Here is a 23,956-nt window from a genome sequence, read left to right as displayed (position 1 = left end):
GACATGTATTGCACAACTGAATCTGCTCTACAGGGAGCATTTAACATGAGTGACATGTTATTTATGGGTAGCAATGAAAACAGGAACGAGACAATTCATTATTAATGGGAATGAAATGGGGTTTTGCTGCTGTGTTTCAGGTGTGGGTTTTGATTGTGGTCATCCTCACCTCATCTCCAACACACTCACACACACACACACAGGCACACACTCAGAGGGACAGACAGACAGACAGACAGACAGAGTGCGGTAGCTTTAAGAGGGGAGGCGTGGTGCTGCTGTTTTGACCGACTTGTCAGTTCCTTCACTCTCCACTATCATTCAGCTGAATGAACAGCCTCGCACGGCCAACGCAGGGCATCGGCTCTCTTGTTTGTTCAGCCCACACTGAGAGTGATTTTTTTGGTCATATTTACCTGGTGACAGCGACAAGGGATTATTCTTATCGAGCATTAAGCGTTTCTCCGCAGCGAAGCTGGAAGGTAAGTTCACCGTTTCTTTACAAATCGGTGGGAATTGAGCGGCTGCCCTGTGATTGGTGCTCACCCGGTTTTCCCTTCAGCGGCCGTGGATGCAGAGGCAGCCACGCATCGGCTGGGCATTATAACACCGAAATCTAGATTTAGGAAATGGACGGGTAGTGTCAGCTGCGTCGGATTATTTTCCGTTTCAAAATAAGATTCAAACACCACTTCTATCTATGGTTTAAGACGAAAATGTGATTTTTCTGGCTGCTGTTTTTTCCCCCCCTTCAACATGCCAAATTAAGATCCAGCACCTGATTTGAATCCTGTCAGTATTGTTATTAAAGGGGAAAATGATTAATGACTTCATATCGACTGTTGCCCATCAAATACCACGTTATTGACCGCCATTAGATGAATATTGAGTCATTTATATGCTGTTTGCGCATGTCAGCGTGCCTCCATCTATGAGGCTATCTTTGCAGATTTGACGTTTTAATGACAAGAATATTTAAAATGTCATTTCTTAGTACTAATATGTTTTTTTAAAATGACTGATTGCGTTCAGCCTTCACATGGTGTGGGCAGTGTGTTTGACCTCGGTATTTGAAACGGAAAGACATTAGTTCCCGTCACCGTCCATAGAGGGCGCTGCATCACCTCAGCTGCTCTGTCCCCACAGCGCCTGCTTTACCCACACTGAAAACACACACACACGTAAAAAGACTGCACAACATGCCTTCACGACAAGGATGGGCTGTGTAGTTTTTATCATTAAGTCAAATGAAAGATTTTTCATCTTAGTGAGCTGATACCTGCTTTTTAAAGTTTTTTTTCTGTTTCCTTGTTTCTCCAAAAGAAGAAAATTTACTCAAGGTAATTGAAAAAAATATTTACTCTGGATTTATTGGAATTCTTAATTCAAAATGAAGCAGGATACGTGGAATTATTTCACCTCTTCTGAAGATGTTTTCATGTTTGCAGAACATCCTGATTGACACTTCTTGCAGTGGACAGAAATTCCTATTCTCTTCAGCTAAATTTGGCTCCAGCAACTTTTCAGGTTGTGTTTTACATCCAGACATCAGCATGTCAAAATATTTCTCTCTGTAACACAAAACATGTGTCTCTTCACAGCTTGGCTGTCTAAATATCAGAAAAGATTCTGGACGGTGCTGTTTGTTAAAGGCTGAGATTTATTTATTTATTTTTTTAAATTCAGTTTCTCACGTTAGTTTCTAAATAGTTTTGTTCCGAATCCGACACAGTATTCAGCATTTTTAGGAGAATTAAGATAAATGCTTGTACGCTTGAGGGCCATCCATACCTCTTAAAACCCACGCTGCTAGTCAGTTTATAGGATGGAAAGGCATCAAGAGCTATTTAATCTAACTGAACATCTGGCAGTGATGCAGCAGTGGGTCCTCTTGGCCAGTTGTTGAGGCTTTACAAGCGCAGCGCCATGCTAAGCACAAAATCATCCCCTCCTTCTCACCCACACAGCTTTTTGCTTAAGGAGTACTTAGCATCTGCTACATTCCTCCTACTGGATCGAGACTGTGCTGCTTGGGAGCATCAAGTGAAACCACAGTGATCCTTAAGTGTTTGGCCATGGTTCAGAGAAATAAGAAAACAAGAGAGAAAAAACTAAATCAAAATGATGATTATGGGTGAAAAGATTGGAATGGATTATGACATGGAAATGACATTTTTATCATGCTAAGTGGCTTGCAGGGTTTGTCCATGTTACGGCGGCTGAAGGACTTTTTAACAGTGTGTAATGCACATATTTTACATGCATCAATAGGCTGGCCACTGAACCCCAGACTCGTGTTAATGGATGTCAGCAATGGATGGATTTATTGAAAAGCCGTGCACTATAGCCAGCTGTATATCTCTAAGCAGAGCTGCGGTCCACTGAGCTTTTAATACGCTTTAAGCTTTTTCACAGACTCAGCTTCAAGCATGTAAAATCATAAATATAAAACAGGGGTATTTGTCTGTTTACTCTCAAGTCTGACCAGAGCAGCTGTTCCAGCAATTTGGCTGGAGTATTTTTAGGTCCACTATTTTGATTATAGTGCATAATCCTTGTCCAGCTACCTGTGTGTTTTCAGAGGGGAGGAAGGGAAGAAAAATAGGTCTGATATCCAAGAGTAACAAGGCCACTGGGCTGAGGTGTTCTGCTCCTGTCTGTGGCCCTGCTGACTGAGCGGAAGGTGTACAACTTTTGGTTGTGTGCGTGAGTGTATCTGTGGGTGGAAGGATGACTGGAAGTCTTGCTGAACTCAGGCTGGCTACGTGTGTGTTACCAGGTATCACTGTGGCCACACATGGTTTTGGCATGTGCCCAGTTTAAGCTGCCCTGTCCCGGGGAGGCGTGCCAGCAGGGGGGGAAAGACAGGGCCATTGTTCCCAACCCAGCCACTGAGGTAGAGGTTTACTCACTTCCACCCAGGCCAGATGTTTTGGTTGGCAATTGCTCCTGTCTGCTGGGGCCGTAAGGTGAGAATCTGGTGTGGTGGGCAGGACGAGGCAGGAGCTGAAGCAGACCTGAGGCATGTGCTTGCTGTAGGGAGGGCGTGTTGTTCAGATTTTATGCATCTCTGGTGCAGCCTTTATTGTAAATGCCTTTCTGCAGACAATTCACTGATTGGTTGAATGATTTTCACTCAGGCTTTAGGTAGGGTTTTTTTTTTAACTTTTAATAAAACAACATGCAATAGATACTGATCATCACATCATTTAGAAAAAAAAAAAAAACTGATGCCCTTATGTGCAGAGCTTCCACCCTCACAGTTCACCTAATAACATTCCAAGTCAGTGGCTCCGTCCCAGTCTCATCTAATAAAACCCTGCTTGGTTTGCCAGCTGCTGGCTCTACTTTTTCCTCTTTACTCTTAACTCATCACTAACACACTGAGTGGCCACAGCTGAGTGCATGCCCTCTCTCCCAAGTCTCTGTTGCAGCCCACTCTTCTCACGTCTTGTGTTTGTGTGGTGGATAGACAGGCAGCGTGCTGGCTCACTGTATCTGTGCAGAGTTTCTGGCGCACAGCGAAGGCGTCTGGGAGTAATTAGCTGTGAGGGTATAATCCTATACCAGACACACTGTTGCATCTTAAAACTGCCTCTCCCCGCTTTTCCTCTCAGCCCAATACCTCAGTCACAAGTGGTCACGCCACCTCTTCCACTTTACTAGCACTTTCATTGATGAGTACATGTCGAAAAAAGTGAAACTGCTGTGGTTTACAGATTAGGTTTTTTTTTTGCTGCAGGAGGCAATCGTATTTTTACACCATGACTCACACTCACATAGCGTACGCATGCAGTGCCAAATCTCTGAAAAGATGGGTTTTAAAATGGCCCTCATGTAGTGTAGCTTGGACAGTACATTTACTGCCAGCTGTCAGAATCTGAACACTACAACCAGGGACAGATTTGCACACGTGCACAGAAGCACCCTAAATACTGCAAGGGTTAGTTCGGGGTACATCCAATGCCTGCACACCAACGCTCAGCCACTGTGAAAGAACCTAGATCGTGGAACCCGATTTATATGTTAAAGTAACTTAAATTGCTTTTTGATGGATTTGACGAAGAATGGAAAGGCGCTAAAATAGAAAGATCTTAAAAAAAACAAAGATCTTAGAACTTCATCTTGTGTTCCCTTTCAGCCTCATTCTGTTTCCTTTTTGTTTGTGTGGTGGTAGCTGACAGTGTTGGTGGTATTATTATATATAAAACACCTTATATGTGTTTTTATTAAATTATATCTTATATAAGTAAGGGGCTCTGGTGCAAGTATTTAAATCACCAAGTACTTTATGACAAATATCTGAACAATATAGACAATTCTATCTCTGTGTTTGCTGTCAGTCTCTTCAGTTGCTTCTGCCTGAGCTGGCTGTCTCACAGCAGCATGTTGGCTGCTGTCCTCCGCCTCCTCCTCCTCCTCCTCCTCCTCCTCCCACATCTCTCTCTTCATTACGGACAGCTATCCCTTCCAGACCCTCTCCTACTGCTTCATCTGCCACAGCAGCTTTGGTTGAAGCCTGGAAATATTTGAAAGAAATGAACTGGACAGCTAATCACACTGGTTGAATTGTTCAGCTTTCCCATGTGAGTTTTCTTAAGTTTGTAGGTACTGTGTGTTGGTAATACCTCTGATCCAGACTGTGTTAGAGAGAGAGAGAGAGAGAGAGAGAGAGAGAGAGAGAGAGAGCAGCTCTACAATAGAGGAAGATTTGAAATTTAAAAAAAAAACAATAGAAAATCAATATGTTGCGGTCAATGTTCTTGAAAATTCTTCAGCTTTTCTTTTACTTCAAGCGGTGGCCTAAGGTCAGCTTTTGTGGAACAAGTCCTTTGCTGCAGGGGAACGGTGTGCAGGGCTTGCTGATGGGCGGCTGCAACAGGCTCTGGTCTGTTTCTACCATACAGAAGTGAGGCTGTTCTCTGCTGGGAGGAACCTGAGTTGGAGAGGAACGGCAGCGTGGCAGGAATGTCCGGGTACGCTAGAAACCATTTGGATCAGATCAGCGTGGGCTTTACTCAGCCGTGACCCAGTGTATGATATGATCTTAATGTACATGTGCTGGCACCTCATCCCAGTAATCTGAGTATCTCCAAGGTTTACTTTCTTTCTGATCTTTGCATCACTCTTGCGTTTTACACAGAATGTGTGGTGTGAGCGACATGCAGGCAGAGCAGTAGCAGCAGCTTTGTTGCTTCGTGTATGTGTTTGTGTGTGTGTGTCCACACGGGATGAGTTCAGACACAGCACTGAGTTAAAGAGTCACCTGTTTTGGGAGCACTCGGCTCGGAACCCAATACACTGTAATACACAAAAAGCACAGGGAAATAGACTTAGAGTGTAAATTGAGCTATTACAGGCGTATACTGTGAGTAAAATCTGAACTGTTACATGGCTTGTGTAACATATCTGTTCTAAAACACTTATCTAAAACACTTTCTGTATACACACACCATTAGTCTGGCGATTGTTCTGCAACTATGAATCTACATGCCTTAATTGAATGGAAAAAGCAACACCAGTGGGTCATGTGTCACACCTCTTCCTTGAAGAGGAAACCTCCTTTTCCAATGGGATCTATTAAACAAAACAGCGCCGGACACTTTGCATTCTTCCACCATTCCTCCTCCTTTTTCCTCCTCCTCAAGCCGTCCCCATGGTCTAATTTCCTCTCAGTCTCACCACATACACCCACTCACTCCCAATGTTAAACAAAAAAAAGTTATCCAAACGTGGTTAATTAAACTCTCATAAACCTCAGATACTTCATTATAGAATAGACACCTTAGGTTCTGTTCTTGCAGGTCTGCACAATGTATCATTGTTAGCTGGGGCTTGTGTGCACTCACGCCATTGTAGTGTTTTTGGAAACAGTAGCTTGGTGCCTTGACTACCTGATTAGACTTGAGTGTTTCCATCACTGGTATAAATTAAGAGGCAATTTAAGACTCCATCTCACCGTGCATTGTTCTGATTCTACGGACAGGAGCTTGTGGCCACAGTAAAGGTGGTGTTTTGCATTAAGTGTGCATGATGGCAGGTTGATTGATTCTTCAATCATATCGGAACTAAACACACTGGGAGCAGATGCTCACATGAGATTACCTCTTTAACGTCTTTAGGAATTATTTCCCCATCACTGGGAATGATTTAGCACTGATATATCCTATATCCTAATATGTCTTCACTTCCTGACAGCTCCCTCCCCCATGCCTCTCCCTGCTTGTTCCCAATCTTGATCCCCTTTACCCTCTACCCTCCTTCAACCCCCCCAAACATCGAACTTGAAGCACCGATTGTTTCAGTCCCCTGTCTCCGTGTAGTCACAGGCAATTAGCTCCCGTCAAAATAGGCTGCAGGATGGAGGGTTGAGACTCAGGCATCCAAACCCCTTACTCCTGCCCCCTACACTTGGCCAGTATTACCCTGAGCTACTGAGAAAAGGGACCTGTGCGCGTGCTACCTCTCTGAGCACAAAGCAGCCCTTTCACTTGGGATCTGGAGCACATATGGAATCGTTTATCAAATCTCCAGCACGTCAGTCCCCCATATTCTGTCGGCTGCAGGTTTCCCCTCACCTCTGCATCTCAGATTGACTCTGCTTCTGACTTGATGCTGAAAAACTGTACCTGGAGATGTTCCCCCATTGGTCCTTGCTCCATGGTACTACTCAAACCATAAATACACCTTGAGGTCTACTATTTCAAGCATCCTTAAAAGTTTCTTGCACTTTCTTAGATGTTCTGCTTGGACGTTGTGGCCTGTTTACACCATCCAGTGGACATGACTGACCACTGTGACTTTGATTTTTGAACCTCAAATTACCACTTAGACTGATCCTTGTAGGGATGAGGTGGTGCCTGCATTCACATAGGGCCAGAGCTGAGTTTATGATGAATTCACTGATTCTTTCGCTGTGGGACAATTAGCGTTCATGACAGTTGCTGCTTTGTGGAACAATTTCAGTGAAGGTTATGCGACCTTAATTTAAGGGCTGAGTTTTCTTGTGTTTCCTTGAATGAATTAGTGTCTACGCAAATTATAGGAACGCTATTTTAACAGTAACACAGTGCCAGCGTGACATCATCTCCAAGGATTGGCCTCTAAACTGCACAGCTGGGTGTAGATAACGGAGCAGCTTGGATGTTTATTTTTTCCCCTTCTGCATTCCAGCTTCTTATTTATAATGGCTATGATATCCAGCTCAGGGGTTACTTCTATAAAAGGAAGTTTGGAGACTTTTGCCAACCCACTCAAAAGGAGGCTTGCATGCCACATTTTCTCAAGATGTAACCTTTGGATTTCCAGTAGAAGGACATCAATCACATAGCAAAAGAGTGTGTGAGTTTGGCTTGGGTCAAAGACAATGGGATACATGATTGAATACTTGACTGCAGACACTGCAGAATCCAAACACAAAGCCATTAGCTCCCTCAATAGGGTTCTGCTTTTGTATCAACCAGGTGTATACTCAAAGGGTTGAGGTTCCTGGCATTTGAAGGTTTTGGTTTTTCTCTTCTTTAAAGAGTAAAAACCACCATAAGGGATAGTGAGAAGAAGAATTTAATAGATGCAGCTCTGTATCAGACCTATGTTTAGTTATGTTTTTGTTGAGAATAGACTCCACACCTAGTTAACTGTGGTGAAAGGTGACCTTTGACCCTATTCAAATGCCTGGCTGGTCCATTAGGAAATAGATTTTGTAGACAAAGAGCTTGTCATTATGTTCTTTACATTGAATTATCTTGACATGTTGGGTTGGGCAGCTAATGGCATTCAATATCTAAGTCAGCAGCCATGTGGCTTTGTTTTGACAAAGTTCACCCAGTTCCTCTTTAACCTGAGAATTTCCTTTGCTTGCAAACTGAGTAGAATTGATCCCCATTGCCAAACAGATGACAAACTACTTGGCCCGGCTCATCAGCCCTTGACTTTTTATCTTGCATTGTTGGTTTCCCAGGATCAAATCCTCTGTACGTTAGCCTAAACCCCTCAACACTAACTATCCAGATGTCCTCAGTGGCCTGACACCCTGTTTAAATGCCTAGCAGATGGTATTTGTAGTAGTGGATTGTGCCGAAAAGAGATTACCTTAATGAGGTCATTTACCAATGAACTGTGTGGGTCTGGCCAAGTGATGTGGTGGAGGCCCGTAACAACCCTCTGGGTTTCTAAGATTTACTTAAGGTTACTTATGGGTTAAACATGTCTGGGAGAATGCTCAGACCTTACTTGGACCAGTTCGCAGAACAGTGTTTGTGTGAGTACATTCACCATGAGGGGCCTCTTCACTCAAGATATGGCATAGCATATACTTCTTTGGGCTGTGTTATTGTAACTATCAAATCTTCCTCCTCTTTCCCTCCCTCCCTCTGTCTCCTTGGTGGACAGGGGTCCTTTTCGCTGCCCTGTGCAGCTCTGTTTGTGTGTTTGATTGTGGGAAAATTTCTCAACTGTCCGTGAGAGTCCCCCGCTCTCTGGGCTAGCATTTCCCTTGGGGTCGTCCAGGCTCAGAAAAGCTGAGCCACACCACTGCTCTGGGGCCCCTCTCCTCCCAGCAACCCCTAGTGGCAGCAGAATTCCTCTGCCCTGTCTTTGGGTCCCAAACCACTCGTCTAATCTGTTTGTATGAGCAGCCCCCTTCCCTCATAGCAAAGGCTTAACAACACAGTTAATCTTTTCAGAAGGGGGAGATCCTTCAGACTTTTCAGTGCACTGATAAAGAAGCCTGGCAAAATTCACTCCCCACCAATAAGTCACTTCAGACGAGGGGCTGAGATCAAGACATGGATCTAGATATGACACAGACCTCTGAGAATGGCTAGACTGTGGTGGGTTTACTTTGGCTACCCTTGCAGACTATGTTCTGGCTCCAAAACTGAGATAGGTAAAGTTTCTAGCTTTGAGTTTGCAGTTTTGTTAATGAGACTTGTTCTGGTTCAAGTACAGTATATGTCATTTTGCTGAGGAAATTACCTCATTAAACTAAGTTTGTGGCTTTGTACATTAGAGTGCGATTTCCAGTTTTCTTTTTTATGCATTCAGTTGCCATTGGCATTGCTTTGCTTCCATTTTCACATTTGGATTCTGGTACTGTTTTATTTTCACATCTGTTTCTCAGGATTCCCCTGAAGTACAGGTTTTGTGTCATTCCCACAGTACAGTGTGTGACACCACCTTAATGTTGACTCTAGAGTTGACTCAGACTTTAAATTCCACAATGGGTCACTTGTGTTTGACTCTATACTGACCAACAAATAAATGGTCTGTAATTCTTTACTAAAGATAAGACTGGCTGTCAGATAACCAGGCCTCCTACCTCCACCCTCAATTCAATTTAAGCCGCTGTAATTCACTTCAGTGGTGTGACAAATGTGGTTTATCCAGTATTCAGACCCCTTCACTATTTCCACACTATATTGTCTTGTACGTCTGATTCTAAATGAACAAAGTTGCATTTTTTCCCATCAATTCATAATGAAAAATCCATTATGAAAAAGTGAAACATTTGTTAGAAATTTCTGTACATTTGTTAAAAAGCGAAAACTAAAATCTCTTATTAACATAAGTATTTAGAGTCTTTGTTGTGACACCAATTGTGACATGTGACTAAAGCTAGACTGGAGTCCACGTGGCAAACTGAATGGATCGAACATAGTTTAGAACACCTGTGTATGTAAGGTCCCACAATTCACTCTGCATATCAGGACAAACACCAAGTCATGAATCTAAAAAAAACTCTCTGTAGACCTCTGGAATAAAATTATTGTGAGGCAAAGATCAAGATCAGGGCAGGGGTATAAAACCATTCCTAAAACTCTGAGTGTTCCCAGGAGCACAGCGGCCTTCTTCTTCTTCTTGTTCCAGCTGAAGAAATTTGGAACCAGCAGAGTTGGCCCATGTCTATGTCTGGTAAACATGAGGCACTGTGGTGTCAGCATCATGCGACAAGTTGGCTTCTCAGCAGCAGGGACAAGGAAGATTGGTAGGAACTGATTAAAGGATGAATGCAGCCAAATACAAAGAGATCCTTGAAGAAAACTGGCTGCTCCAGAGTGTACGAGGCCTGATACTGGGGTGATGGTTCACCTTTCACCGTGACAATGACCTGAACCTTACAGCCAAGACAACTAAGTATAGCAGTTCACAGATTCTTCCCATCCAGTCTGATGGAGCATGAGAGAATCTGCTAAGGTTTCAAAAAGGCTTCTACAAAGTACGGAATTAAGTGTCTGAAGACGTTTGTAAAACAGCTATTTCATTTTTGGAACAGGCAACAATGGCAACAGAATAAAGTGTGCTAAAAGTGACTGTCTGAATACTTTCGGAAACCTCTGTAGATGCATCTCATTCACCCATCACATTTTCAACTGTAATCCATCACAGTATTCTTCTTCTATCTTCACCTGCACATTTTGGAAACCCAACGACCGTAAATTGTTTGACCTGAAGAGCAAAAAGTGGTTTAAACACAGTATCAGACAAAACCTCCCTAGTGATCTCGCTTTGTTTAAAACCATAGGCCATTACTAAACAGTAAAACATTTTATAAGCTCAACACCATCATAATTCTTGCTTAGACTTTTGGACTACTAAATTTGCCATCTGTAGCTTCTCATGCATTTCTTTGCAATCATGTCATGACTTTATGGTGCTGTTCAAAGCTCGTATGTAGAACAGAAAGATGTGACAGGCACTTTTACTGTTCTCTACAGGCTCTCTCCCAGGCTCTAATGCATCATCTGAGCTAACTGCCATCTCATTGTGTTTGAGCTTTGAGATGGATGAGTGAATGCCGTTAAGGATCCAGGAACAATGACAAATGGTTCTGTCTTTTTGCTATCAAGTAACTAAACAGACAAACACCATCTGAACAGTGGACTCAAGCCATAGATCCTTCATCCCCGGCAAGTTCTTTTCAAAAACTCCTTTTCACCAAGTGACAAACCGCGTGGTTGGCAACAACTAAAGCATTCAGAGGCCGTATGAATAGGGGCCTGTCTCTGGAGAGGCTTGTTGAAATGGGGCCTTTTGCTTTTATCCCTCCAGAGAGGCAGATTGATCTTGCGCAGGTTTGCACTGGCAGTGAACTTCAAATGGACTGTTGAAAGGCAAGGCGTTTATTTGTGCTGCCTTATAAACTGTGTCCTTTTTCCAGATTTAGCATCTGTGAGTGTTCTCCATCATCTGTAAGCACTACCAGGCAATCCCTTCTCCCCTCCTCTCCCGTTATTCTTACGTTCACCTGTAACAGTAACCCTGACTTTCCATCTTGACCTTCTCTTTGGTGTTTTCCGTGTGCGTGCCACGGTTGCCAGAAAGTTCCTCTTCTCATCTGCTGCAGCCCCTGATCGATACTGATGTAGAACACAGGTACTCATATAGATTCTAGGTTTTCTTTCCATTTTCAAAGCTTGGCAGATGGAGAGGAGGTGAAAGGAAGCCTGTTAAAACAGTCGTCATCCTCCTCTGACATACACTCCATCACTCCCTCGTGGTAAATATCACATGTGGACATCAGGTGACTCCCTTAGTGTTGTTCCCTTGGTTACTAAAATACAGAGCCCCCCGTCCTCCTCCTCTTCCTCCCTTGCATCGTGCAGCAGCCTCTCAGAGCAGTGTGCTGTTTTCCTTCTCCTTCCACTTGTATAAACCAGAGGACTATCTGCCATCGGCATTCAGGAAGTGTGTGGGTAAACAAATGAAAGGAGCCAGCAGGGGAAACTCAGATGACCCAACCATGTCCTAGCAACCATTGAGAGCAGGTTATTTTTGGATAGGTTCTGTATCTGTGTGCATTGTGTTTGTGTGGGTCGTATGTATTTATGTTTCAGGGTAAACTCATTTGAGCATTTGTGAGTTTAAATGAGTTGGAAAAATCAAGCAGGGCTCAGCTTCCTGTCATTTGAAGTATCATCACTGACTCTGCCAGATGGTATATGATGCAAGTTCTTTCCAATCGTGCCACTGACTAATTAGTCATTTAGAGTGGATTCACTCCCATGCTTGAAGTTTGCTTATACGGTTATGTAGTGCTCCTCTCCACTAAAGCGCTGTTGGCAGTGGTTGCTGTGACCAGTTTTGCCACTATTGGTGTGCAGTTAAAGGGTAAGGGTGTCTTTAAAGGCAGTTTTCAAGAAGACGTGTCTGTGTAACAGAAATACAGATCTAGGAAGCTCTGCAGAGTACCTGTGTGCACAGGTGTGTTGATCGGTGTGCCAAACCATTTGATTCTTAAACAGCTTGGATGGATTGCCCATTTGCATGCATTATCAGAACCTGAAATATTTCTTCAGTTAGTGATCCATCTAGAAAATGGTTTCTTAAAGTCCAGTCTTCCTCCATCGTCACAGTTGTGTTTCTTTGACCCCCTGCTGTCACACTGTCCAGCAGCCACAGGGATTGAAAGAGACTGAAAGATATTGTAATCCTCAGAGGGGGACGGGGGGACGGGGGGGGGGGGGGGGGTGGCAGTGATACTCCCAGACTGTAACCATGCCCTTGACCACATCTACTAGGATTGACGCTAGCGGTGGGGGGTGGATTAGAGGTATTAGGCAGACAGACCGGACCCTTGGTGCAGACAAATGCTGCTGTATCAACTCATACACACACCCCCTAACCACCCACCCCCCAACCCCCACCCTGCTGTGCTGGCAAACAAAATCCCTGAAATGCACAATTAACCGCTAGAGTGATTAGGGCTATTACAATGGCTCAGAGCTCAGCTTTAATATGGAAGGAATATGGATGTGACTTTTGTTTATAGTGCTGAAAGTTAAGTGGTTGTGGGATACCAAGAGCCACAGGGAGTGACAGAGGTTGAGCTGTGTTTATCAACTTCAAGGCCTCAATGAAATATTACTGGAATAATGACTCAAATCCAATTAGTCAATGAGAATTAAATGAGATTTTCCAATCGACTTGAGTAAGTGGGCGTATGGGTTTGGGACCTCCTGTTAAGTCAATTAAAAGGCAAAGCAACGATCGAAACACCAATAAGGTATTGCCATGAATGAGGGCAGTGTGTAATGCAGGGAGAGCATGATGGACATTGTTGTAGCTCCAACATCAAAGGTGAAGGTATGAGGATATTTAACAATCACACTTTCACGAATTGGTCCAGGCCTGTTTCTAAAACTGCTTCAGCTCTCTCGCTCTCGCTCTCTCTCTCTCACTCTCTCACTCACTCACTCTCTCTTTCTCACTCTTTCCCTTTCTTGGATCACCACCACTCTTCTGCTGCACCCTGATTCGGTGCCAGGTTGCCTTGGCGACAGGCCGCAGTACATAAACCGGGCGATGTTTGGGGAGCGCTGTGCCGCGAGGCAGGAAATCTTGTGCATTCTTTATCTCTCACCCCTTGGATGGTCCTCCTGCAGTCCTCAGTAGGGAGTAGGAGCCACATAAGCAAATGGAAGCCTTATTTTTTCTATCCGGTCCATTTTTTTTTTCCACCTTTTTAGCCAGAGATAAACAAAATCTTTGAGGTCTGAGCAACCCACACTTCTTTTGCAAGTGTTGGTTTGAAAATGAAAGGAAGCAAGAAAGAAACAGTTTGGGAAAGGCAGGAGTAAGCAGCAGTAATGCTATGGAAACTCTGAGGTATGATAAATTTCAAGGAATTTTCTCAACAACGGCTGAATTTTCCATTCATCATCCGCAAAAGTCTCACAGTGTGCAGCCAACACAAGACTAGATTCACTGCTCCGTGAGCACGTCATCCACTTCCTCTATATATAAATGCACACACTCTCGTATAGCGCACATGAATGAAAACACTCACATGCACCTTGCCCGTCATTACCTTGCCTTCCTGACATTCCATCCAAGAGCCTGAGGAAGAGGAAAGGGATCTGCTGATCAGAGGCCTGCTGGCCTGGCCCCTTGAAACAGAATGGAGGAAAGAAGCCCTGCTGTGATTCATTTGTGTGTCGCATACATTTGAACACGCACATGTACACTCAGACTCACTCAGAACACAGTTGACAAAGTATTAAAACAGATGCTGGTCATAAATCTGTCTCATGCTTTTGGCTACTGGTCAGTGGTGCGCAGTACATTTCCCAAACTTATCTTCTCTTCCTTTTTTTTTTTTCATTAGATTCCACTTCTGCTTAAAAACTTCAAATGTAAAGTTATATCAATTGTCAGAACTTTTACTGTAGTGTATTTGCAGCTGTTGCATTAGAGTTAGGATGAACGGGTTGCTGACACCTCATCATCTTGGCTTGGCTTCCCGTTTTCACAGTCGTCTCCGGTAAAACTGGAACACGAGGCCAAAGCTGAGTTAAGCCGTTTTTGGTTCCCCTAAGGAGCAGTGCCACTCAAATAGGAGGCTGTTGACAGTGGAAGAGCATGAAGTTGCCTCATTGATCTGCTCCTTTCCTCCTTTCAGCCCAGTCTCAATCAATGCTCATGATTATTGAAATGGAAGCTTTGAGCTGTGGTTGAAAGAAAGAGATGAAGTTGTGAGGCAAGGTCAGTGAGTTCTGTTTCATATCACACCCTGCATCTTGGAGAGCAGGCACGCTCGCTGTCTGAGTGCACCACAGTGACTGTTGCGGTCATAATAATGCCGGTTCTCACCACAGTTCTACAGTCTCGGGAGGTACAAAAAAAATGTCAGACTCATTGTTCTACGAAGGAAACTAAGATGCAGGGAGAGGAAAAGCTGCGGGGGAAAAAAAAAAAAAAATGCTGACCCACATTTTTGTTGCAGCGTGCAATGGGACAACAATTCGAGGCCCAACCTGACCATTTAACTTAAATAGCATGTAATCGGAACAATGTGTGTTGATTGTAGGCCGGCAGAGCAGATGTGATTAACCCAGATTTGTACTACAGGGTCAAGGTTTTTTTTTTTTTCTTTCTTCGGAGCAGGTTTTCAGCCTGTTTAGGCCAACAAATGGGACGGCTGCTCATTGTGTGACAGGTTTGCTTCACCTATAACCTGCACTCATATTTCTGCAAGGCTATGCGTTTTTGAAGCACGGGTAAGGAAACATCTGCACTACATTTAAATGAATGCAGTATATAGTGACTAAATGGAGTCTATAGTTTTGGCTTTGTCGATGCCGGATGCTACACATGACTGCACTTAGATTGTCCCTGAGGATAGAGAGCTCACTGAGTTCAGTAGAGGTCATACAATTGAGTACTCCTGATTGGCGAACGTTACAGTGTGTGTGTTTGTGATTGTGTGCTTGTGTTGAAGTTGTGAGGACCAGATTTCAGCAGACTGGGGTATGTAAAAGTGTGTCCTGACCATGTCTGAAGACAAAAGTGTCAGTAGGCCAGTGACTGCAGCATTATTAAACTTTTGTATGGTTATGTTTAGACTGTCACAGCACTTGGTTAAGGTTAGCGAAAGGTCGTTGTCTGGAATAATAGAGAAAAGGTTCACAGTGACCTCAGACACAACATGTTTATTTACAAAAACATAATCTTTCCCTAAACTTAACCAAAGTGCTTTTGTTGGCTAAATCTAGTCTAACAGACTGTGCATGCAAACCCACATATTTTCTGTTGCTGGTTAGTTGTGTGTAAATGTAATTTTTTAGGAGACAGGGTTGTAATAGGTGTGGGGTAAAAACCCAGACAGGACTGATAAACAAAACTGAAAGTATTTGTACGAAGAGAAAGAAAAAAAAAAAAAGAGCTCAAGCTGTGCCAACTTTCATTCTTCACACACCTGCCCAATCGCAGTGTTACACGGGCACCTGTCTCGCATTGCTGGTTTTGGAAAGTACAGACGTGGCTGGTTGAGACCTCCAGGGTTTCTGAGACTGTTTGATGATGAAGCAGTCGTTTCATTGGAAGCAGGGATTCAGAATGAAAACAACTCTGCGCTAAAAGAGCACAGGTGGCGGTGTCGGTGAGGGCGTGTTGTACAAGGAACCGGTAAGACGCATATGAAAATGTCGAAATACAAAATACGATCCAGGAAGTCCAGTTAGACATAAATTTGTTTAAAGCAGCATCTGATGCCAAAACATTGCACAACAATTTATAATATTCACAGACAGGATTTTAAAAACTATGGAAAGTTATCTCAGCTGCAGCTATTTTATCTTTTTGTTAGGAAGATCATGAGATAAATAGTAGAGATATGGCGTTTTAAGTAATCTACCAGGAATGTGTGCTTGACTGTATGCAACTTGCCGATGCAGCACCCTAGCAGTTCACTCCGTGTTGAACTGCAACTAAAGTTTAGCCTGGGTCAGCTTTTTTTTTGCCAGACTTCCCTGTACTTTGCGCTGCTGATGGGTTGACTCCATCCAAATGAATGAAATGGCTGCGTTTTTTTCACAGTGTTACTGTCTCTCTGAAAGCAGCCTTACTTTTTCAAAGGGGGGGACCAGGAAAAGTCTGGAATAGTTTTAATCAATGGAAAGTCCTAATCAGTGTAGCAATACAAGCCTGTGTTTGAGAGGTTTGAGAGGTCAGATTTCAGCTGATGAGCACCAGCATTGGCTCACCAGGCCTGCATTCTTATAAGGAGAGTCTTGTTTGTTTGCTTGATTTCACAATCATTTGGAGTGTGTGTTTGCGTACACTTCTATCAGCAGAAAATGAACAAGTATGCAGGACCGGCTTGTCTGTGTGTGTGTCATTGAGAGGCCAGATGGATTTCAGGGGCACGTGGTGTTGGGGGTGCTGGGCGTGTGCCTGCCACTCCAGGAGCCTGCCCTGGGCTCAGCTGGCTTTAATCAACACCATCATTTACCCCTCTTGTGGGGTAATCGGCGCACAATGGCCGCCCTCTGCAACGCTCCCCTCCACCTCTGCCGCTCCAGCACCCCTCCACACAGCATGGTGCTATATGTATTTACATTGTCTTCTCTTGAACACACACACACACCAGTGAGAAGATATATGTGTGCTCCCACAGTCACACCGTGTGCACACTCTCACACATAAACACCCCCAAAGAGACAATCAACCCTCACAGCATTCAGTCCATTATATATAACATCATACTTGGTAATGTAATGGAGGTAAATGTAAAGGTGAGTGTACCCTGTAATATCTGACTTTGTGCACAATTAATCTTTCCAACAGAGAGTTTAGGTAATAACTGTACAGTCCACCTTTATTTTATTTTCCAGATCAAGCTTTGCTAACCTGCAGGTTTATTTAAAAAGGTGTGGTTGTGTGACTGTTGATTCATGTCCCATCAGTTTGTTCAGAAAATAACTCACATTATTGTTAAGGATGGGAAAAATGACCAGAACTAGTGAATCAGAATTATCCTGGAAGTTTTCTTTGAATCTTTTATCTGCGTGCAGTTTCTACATTAGCAGATGTGGAGGGTGGGTAGATTATTCAGCAGCTGTGTTATCTCTTTATTCTCTGTGACATAGATGGGAAAGAATGGAGTGACAAATTAAGATTGGGTTCTTATCATCTTTGCTTTGGGCAAATCTCCACTCACTTGGTTTGTGTACACATGTGCTTGCAGCTTCCTGCAGACAGGGATGAGTGTTGTTTATCAGCCACAGCACTGAAGTGGTCCTAACCCGGCCCCACAACTCTGCATCTCAGGGACCCTTTGTCTTAGCATGTTCCTCTCAGCCACTGAGGGAAATGTTGACCCAGCGGACAACAGCATAATCCATGTGACAGTCCACCGAAGAGGAACTTTTAGGGAGCCCCCTCTCAGCTGGGGAACAGGATGTGGCGACGGGCTACTTAACGTAGGGGGAAAGTAAATCAGTGTGTCTTCCCACCAAATAAGAGGCAGCTGAACAGACAAACTCTCTGTGTGGTTAGATGGAACACGAGGCACGTGTGCTTGAATGATGCTGTTGGGTCAAAGGTTGACAGTTATTTGGCCTGGCAAGGGGGTGGGCCCTTCATATTCGCTGCAGTGGTTTTTGGGGCGACTGTGATGGATCCATGGATGTGGCTAAAAGGTGTTTCAGGGGGTTTATTCTTTAATTATCTCTTTTTCACTGTCGGAAATGATGCGTGTTTCCTACAACATCAGAGACATGATAACCACTGGTTTGTGTTGGAATGAACAGCGGCTTAGGACAGACTGTTCTGACCTACTGTAGAGATAAACAGGAAGTGTTTGTTATTATTCTGTCATCTCTGGAGAGCTCATAAGATAGTTTCAGTGCTGTACAGTGTAACACCCAGCTAGGTCATCATTCCAAGCATTACATCTACCAAGAAAGAGAAAAAGAGGGATTAAGCAAAAAAACGGTCAAAAAATGGCAGTTTGGGATTTATTTTCAGCAGCGTAGCTCAGAGTAAACTGTGGCTTTAGCTGGGTTGGTTGGACCCATTATGGTCAAGCCAGACCAAAGGGTTTGGGAGCAAAATTGGTGGGCTATTTTTAGGCAGTCCACTTCCTCTGGTTTGTGATAAAATCTTTTGAGAGGGGATAGAACAGGTTTTTTTTTTTTTTTTTTTTTTTTTTTTTTTTGGTCACAGCGGCTTCAAAGGTTTGGTCAGTTGTTGCCTTTGCTGTCACAGCATTATACAAATGTATAATTACAACTGTGTTTTGTTTAGTTTGCTTATTTCTGCACATTACAACACCAGCTAATCTTTATAGCTCCTTGGCCACAGCCTATCAATGGCTAATTAAAATCTGGGGTGCGTGTTTGGGGTGATCAGCAAATAAACCCTGATCACTGGCCCTCGCAGTCTGAGGTAACTCGACCTTGGCTGTTCAGACAGCACTGTCTGTGTCCAAGGGTGCCATTGGGTTCAAAGAGTTTGCCACCCGTAACAATAGGTCAAAGGTCAAGAAAAAGGCCAAAAGGCCATGGATGCAGACACACACCTGTTCACAGGGGGGCCTCCTTTAGCACAACAGATGACTCCCAGATGTTTTTATGGAGATACTGTGACAGCCATGACCATGTGTGTGTGTCGTGACAGTGTACCCCCTGCAACTGCACTGTTTAGAATTAGACTAAACTTTTCAATCACACTTCTCCGACATGCTCCACCATACACGGGCATGAGCAATGCATTGGGGGCACGTAAAAAGCCTTGATTTACATTGTTATGAATGGATTTTAAGAAGGTGCGCTCTGACACCTGGAAAAGCTCAGACGGCGGACTCAGTCTTGGGTTCAGCAAAGAAGGAAATCAGTCTGTCCTGAAAAGATTGGTACTCTTGAACAGTTTCTTCTGAGTGGCGGGACAGAAATGGTGATAAATTGTAATGTCAGTCGTACAGCTGAAGTTGCTCTCTGTGGAGTGAAGTCCCCATGTCGTCAGTGTAATAACAAATGGAATATATTAACCTTGCTTTTGGAGCATTTGGAAAAAGAGCAAGGTCCGTTTCTTTCAGTTTTACCACCAGTCTTTTTTTCCCCATTAGTATTCTCTGTCGGTCTCTTTTCTTCTTTTTGCAGTTTACACACCTGGACTCACTGTGGCCAAAAAAAAAGAGCTGAGAATTGATGTGTTATAATGAAATTATGGTTTTCATCTGGGCTCTTTGTACTTTTTCATTTTGTATTTCTAAAACCTGAATTTTGCCATGACAGCCATTTGGCAAAATTGTGCACCACTGCATTCTGATGTTGTAGCTCTATGAGATGAAATTATTCTGACATTATTCAAAGTCTAAGGGTGATGGCCTTCATACCCAAAGATCAAGGCATTACATCATTGGTTAACATGATGAAGCTGTCATGAGTCAGTCAGCAGAAAGCTGGACCATTGTCCAAACATGACAGCGTTTAGCTGGCACATATCCAGGCAGACAGCAGAGGTACTGTGGAAGCAGGCAGTTGGGTGACCTCTGACCCTGCCCAGTCTGCCTCTGGGACAAAAGAGCCATTCAGATGCCCAGTACTTTTGCAAAACACCCCAAAAAGCACTCAGCACTTAGTACAAATGGCTGGTAATCCTGTTGGAACAGTGAAAAGCAGTTTGTCACATATTTTGTTGTGGAAGAGTAGAAAGAGTTTAAGTAATAGTGCCTCCCAGAAGCAGAAAGTAAGAAATTATAAAGGAGGTGTGTAAATAATATAGACAGGAAAGAATGTCACCATAAGAATATAGTGACAAAAATTAGATTTATGATTTATGGCGTTACTGTCATTAGGTTACGTTTCTGCGGCAGGCTTCTGAAAGATGGATAGTATAGTGTTCCCCTCTATGGTGATTTATAGCTAACATACAATTAGACCATGTATAAAAATGTGCCCTTGTGTTTATGCTGTCAAGAGTTCAGGCTTTGTACTGTGGCGGTATTTTCCTCAGTGGCAATTTATCTCTGTGCGGGCGTGAAAGAAATGGTTGTGTGCAAAGTGCTGTCACAAGGAATTCCTTTCTTAAACAAAACAAACTTAAATGAGAGCTGCCTGGTCAGAAGAAACCCTAAATAACACATTATGGAACAACACGTCGTAAAACATGACTGTTTGCCATGTTAGCTCTGGCATCTGCCGGTTTGGAGGAGGACTCGCCACTTCTCTTCAGTGACAACCCTGGAAAGACTGCTTGAGACGCCAGTATCTGCAGTTTTAAACACGTCTTTACGGCCTCTCCTTCAGCTGTTTCTTCGCCTGTTATCAAGTTGACTGCCTCTGCGTATGAGAGGTCTGAAGGAGAAAGTGTGGTTTATGAGCCTGAAGGAGACCACCTTGGGTGACCCACTTCTTCTTGTCCAATATTCCATTCACCTTTTGTCCAACTCCACACCGAGTGCCAAGTTCCTTTTTACTGCTCCCCCCCTGACTACATTTAGCATTTGTTAGCCAGACGGTGATTGTTCCTGCACTTGTTCCTGTTGGTGGTGAATGTCTGTTCGTGAAAGATGGCTGCCTGGAATCCTCAGGGGACTCTTTCATCCACTTCGCAAGTGGATAACCGAGGGTATGGACAGCAGCTCAGTCAGTTTCACCCAGCTGACTGAGAAGCGACAGGCAGGTTGTCTGGAGCTACCTTTCGTTTCGTCATGCATAAATCTGTGAAGAGGAAAGCACCTTACCTGGGAAAGCACCCTACCTGAAGTACCAGTCTCACGCAACAGACTCTGCAGCTGGCTTATCAGTCATGACATTTCTCATCCCATGTGATTTACTGTGGGTAAATACCAACCTCACTCGTGTATAAAGGAATTACCCAGGGGCACAAGTTCACTGAGAGCAAGTCTGTAAGGGCCACGATCTGCGGTCATCTCCTTGGAACACAGAGTGACAATGTGGATGGAATTGCAGATGAGTGTGTAACCTCTTATTTTCTTTCTTTTTCACATCTTTCTGCAAAAATGCATGTTGTCCAAGACAAGCGAAAACAAACATACCCTCTAAAAAAAGAAAAGTGGAACAGATGGATCTATTCTTTTTTTTCCTCTTTTTTTTTTTTTTTTTTTTAAGGAGGCACGATGTTTATCGCAAGCATGCCTGGCCCACTCAATTTGCATCAATTAGCCAATGTAATTTACCAGGCCGTGATGGAAGATACAGGGGTAGTAGCTGAAGAGCAGTTTGCTACACTGGAGCATGAGCTTAGCCCATTCCTCAGGGCTTCCTCCCTTGTTTTGGGGATGGAGATATTACCCCAGAGAGGCAGAGAGAGAGCAGAAGTGATGCAAACCTCACTGTGATGCCGCACAGAAACAGAAAGAAAGAGGCGGTAGGGGAAGTGGGCGTCATGGAGATAAGCCGGTTCTGTCTAAGAGCCAGGCTAATGGATGCGTCCCCAGGGCTCGCTCAGGAATGCACCCAGGCATTACCGCCAGCAATTTGGTGTCATCTGTCTTCTGTCCCTAGAGGAAGATGACAAATGGTATTATGACTCCCCCTTTCTCTGCTCTTTGGTATATCAATGGTTCCAGTTTGTGTGTGCGGGAGTTTAAATGCAGGGGTTTACCCAGAATGGAAGGGGGGTTATCATTTGCATTTGGGTCCCCCTTTAGAGGCCATGGGACACAGATTTGTCTTTTTTTTTTAATAGATGTGCACTGCTATTTTTATGTAGCTGTTTTGGTTTGGATATCAGCTGTAAAATGCAAATGCTCTTTTTTTTTTGCATACATTATACAAGCAAGGCTGGAATCAATAGTCTAGCATTGATCAGAAATCACCACCAGACAAGCTGTCACCTCAGCCAACCTGTGCAGCAGAAGTCCAGAGACAGTCCAGAGACAGATAAGATCACTCAGTATGAAATCAATTCACATTTGACCCTTGTCTTCAAAGTATTGGGCAGTAAAGGTGATGATGTGCAGCATCTTGAAATGTCAGAGAATTTGCATTGATCAGCCAGCTTTGGGTCGAGAGTCTTAAGGTCCTGATGATTGACATGTTGACTTTCATCCACACACACTGACTGAGGAGAATAGCTGCAGGTATTTGAATTCAAAATGAGTTCATTTCCTCTTTAACCTTGGTATTGTGCTGTTTAGGAATGCTGCACATTTCTGGAGCCGTGTGGGGTCAGAGGTGATGTCTGCATCCAGGCCAGTGCACTGAGAGTACCGAGAGCTGGATGCTAATGTCTGCACTTGCAGATCTCTCATTATATCACTGTAACACACTTGAACTCCACATGACAGAACCTGTGGTGTGGCCTTAAAGCTGACCGGCCCCCCCCACCGCGCACACACACACACACACACACATTTTACGTGGCTGAGCTAATGGTGTGAACTTGACACGGCCAACAGAACTTTGCACAATCAAACATCCCGTCTCAACTTCTTCTCAATGAAAACTGATTGGACTTCAGGGAAATCCTTTTCCTGTATGTGTCACAGGGGTAATTCCCATATTTGGCATGTCTGTGTGTGGGTGTGTGTGCTTGCATGGGCGTGTGTGCTTTTATGCGTGTGTCGGCGATGAGAAGACATGACAGGAAAAGGGGTTTCCTTTGGGCGTTGTGTCTGATATCCCTCCATCCACGGTCTGCCCAGTGAGGGAATGCATTGGGTGGAGTTGGATTTGCAGGCAGGGGAGGGAGGCACAGACTGCGAAGGGTCATTTCCTTTCATCTTGCCCTCTTCCGTGGCCTCACACAGCACACAGACACACACACGTACTGTACATACATGCATTTATATTCACAGAAAACTCATCACCTTCTCGTTGACATCCACATGGATGCTGCAATCCAAAAGGGGAGGGGAGGGGAAGCAACGGGAGGCGAGTGATCTAAAGACAGAACACGAGAGAGAGAGAGGGAGAGAGCAAGAGAGGGAGGGGGAGAGAGAGTGGGGACAGTGTCAACAGCTCAGCTCCCAGCACAGTCAGCTGAAATCCAGAGCTCGGCTCAGAAGCTCAGAGAGGGGAAGCAGACAAAACGCAGCAGCTTCAGCCGGGAAACATCGTCAGACTTGTGTTTCATGGAATTTGGCCATGAAACACAAACTCCAAATGGCCAAACAAGAGGTTTAAAGCCAGAGGATGTAGGAATGCTTTAAAATTTTCATCTTTCCTTTCTTTATTGAGAGAGACTCTTTTTTTTCCCCGTTGCTAGTGACGTGACACAGGGACAATCCATCTCTCAGGGCAGCCCGTCTGATGTGGGTAAGTAGGAGATATTTGATCTTGATACTGATACCTGTAACCCTTCCCGGTCATTGTGAGTAATAACTGCAGCGTAGTGCTGTTCACCTAGTAGGAGACTGCACACACGATGTGCTACAGATGTTTAAGTGTAAACCCAGTTCACCCAAGCACCGCGTTCTCCTGCTCAATCCAGCCAGGAAAACACAGACTACTGCAGCCAATAAAATAAACATTAGTCAGTAGGCTGTGCAAGAAAGGAGCTGGTGGGCAAGAAGAGCTACTGTTGCTAAGTTTCCACATTTTTGTGTTGTTGTAATTGAGGCGAAGGGCAGTATTTTACTGTTTATTATTGTTATTATTATTTTTTTACTACATTGGCTTTATAGGTCATAAACAGCAGCACACAGTGTTTTCTGAAATGTGTTGTTATATTTGGGCTCTTTCTCCAGAGGTGTTGACAGCCTGCCTGG

The 23,956-nt window shown here is 44.0% G+C and overlaps 1 protein-coding gene across 4 annotated transcripts in view; it reads left to right on the top strand.

The window, feature by feature from the left end:
• Positions 1–337: 337 nt before the first annotated feature.
• daam2 (dishevelled associated activator of morphogenesis 2) overlaps positions 338–23,956 on the top strand; it is an 84,614-nt gene continuing 60,995 nt past the window's right edge. The window contains exons 1-2 of one of the 4 annotated variants that reach the window (XM_041060172.1): positions 338–482; positions 23,455–23,504. The gene's annotated coding sequence lies outside the window, so the exon portion shown is untranslated. Of the gene's footprint in view, positions 483–15,142; positions 15,904–23,242; positions 23,505–23,956 lie in introns of those variants that run through there. The other 3 variants (XM_041060173.1, XM_041060171.1, XM_041060175.1) reach the window with 3 other exon arrangements.

This window comes from Toxotes jaculatrix, chromosome 17 (genome assembly GCF_017976425.1).
Source record: "Toxotes jaculatrix isolate fToxJac2 chromosome 17, fToxJac2.pri, whole genome shotgun sequence".
Lineage (NCBI taxonomy): Eukaryota > Metazoa > Chordata > Actinopteri > Toxotidae > Toxotes > Toxotes jaculatrix.
The sequence above is the reverse complement of the archived record's forward strand: the minus strand, read 5'-3'. Positions and strand labels throughout refer to the sequence as shown.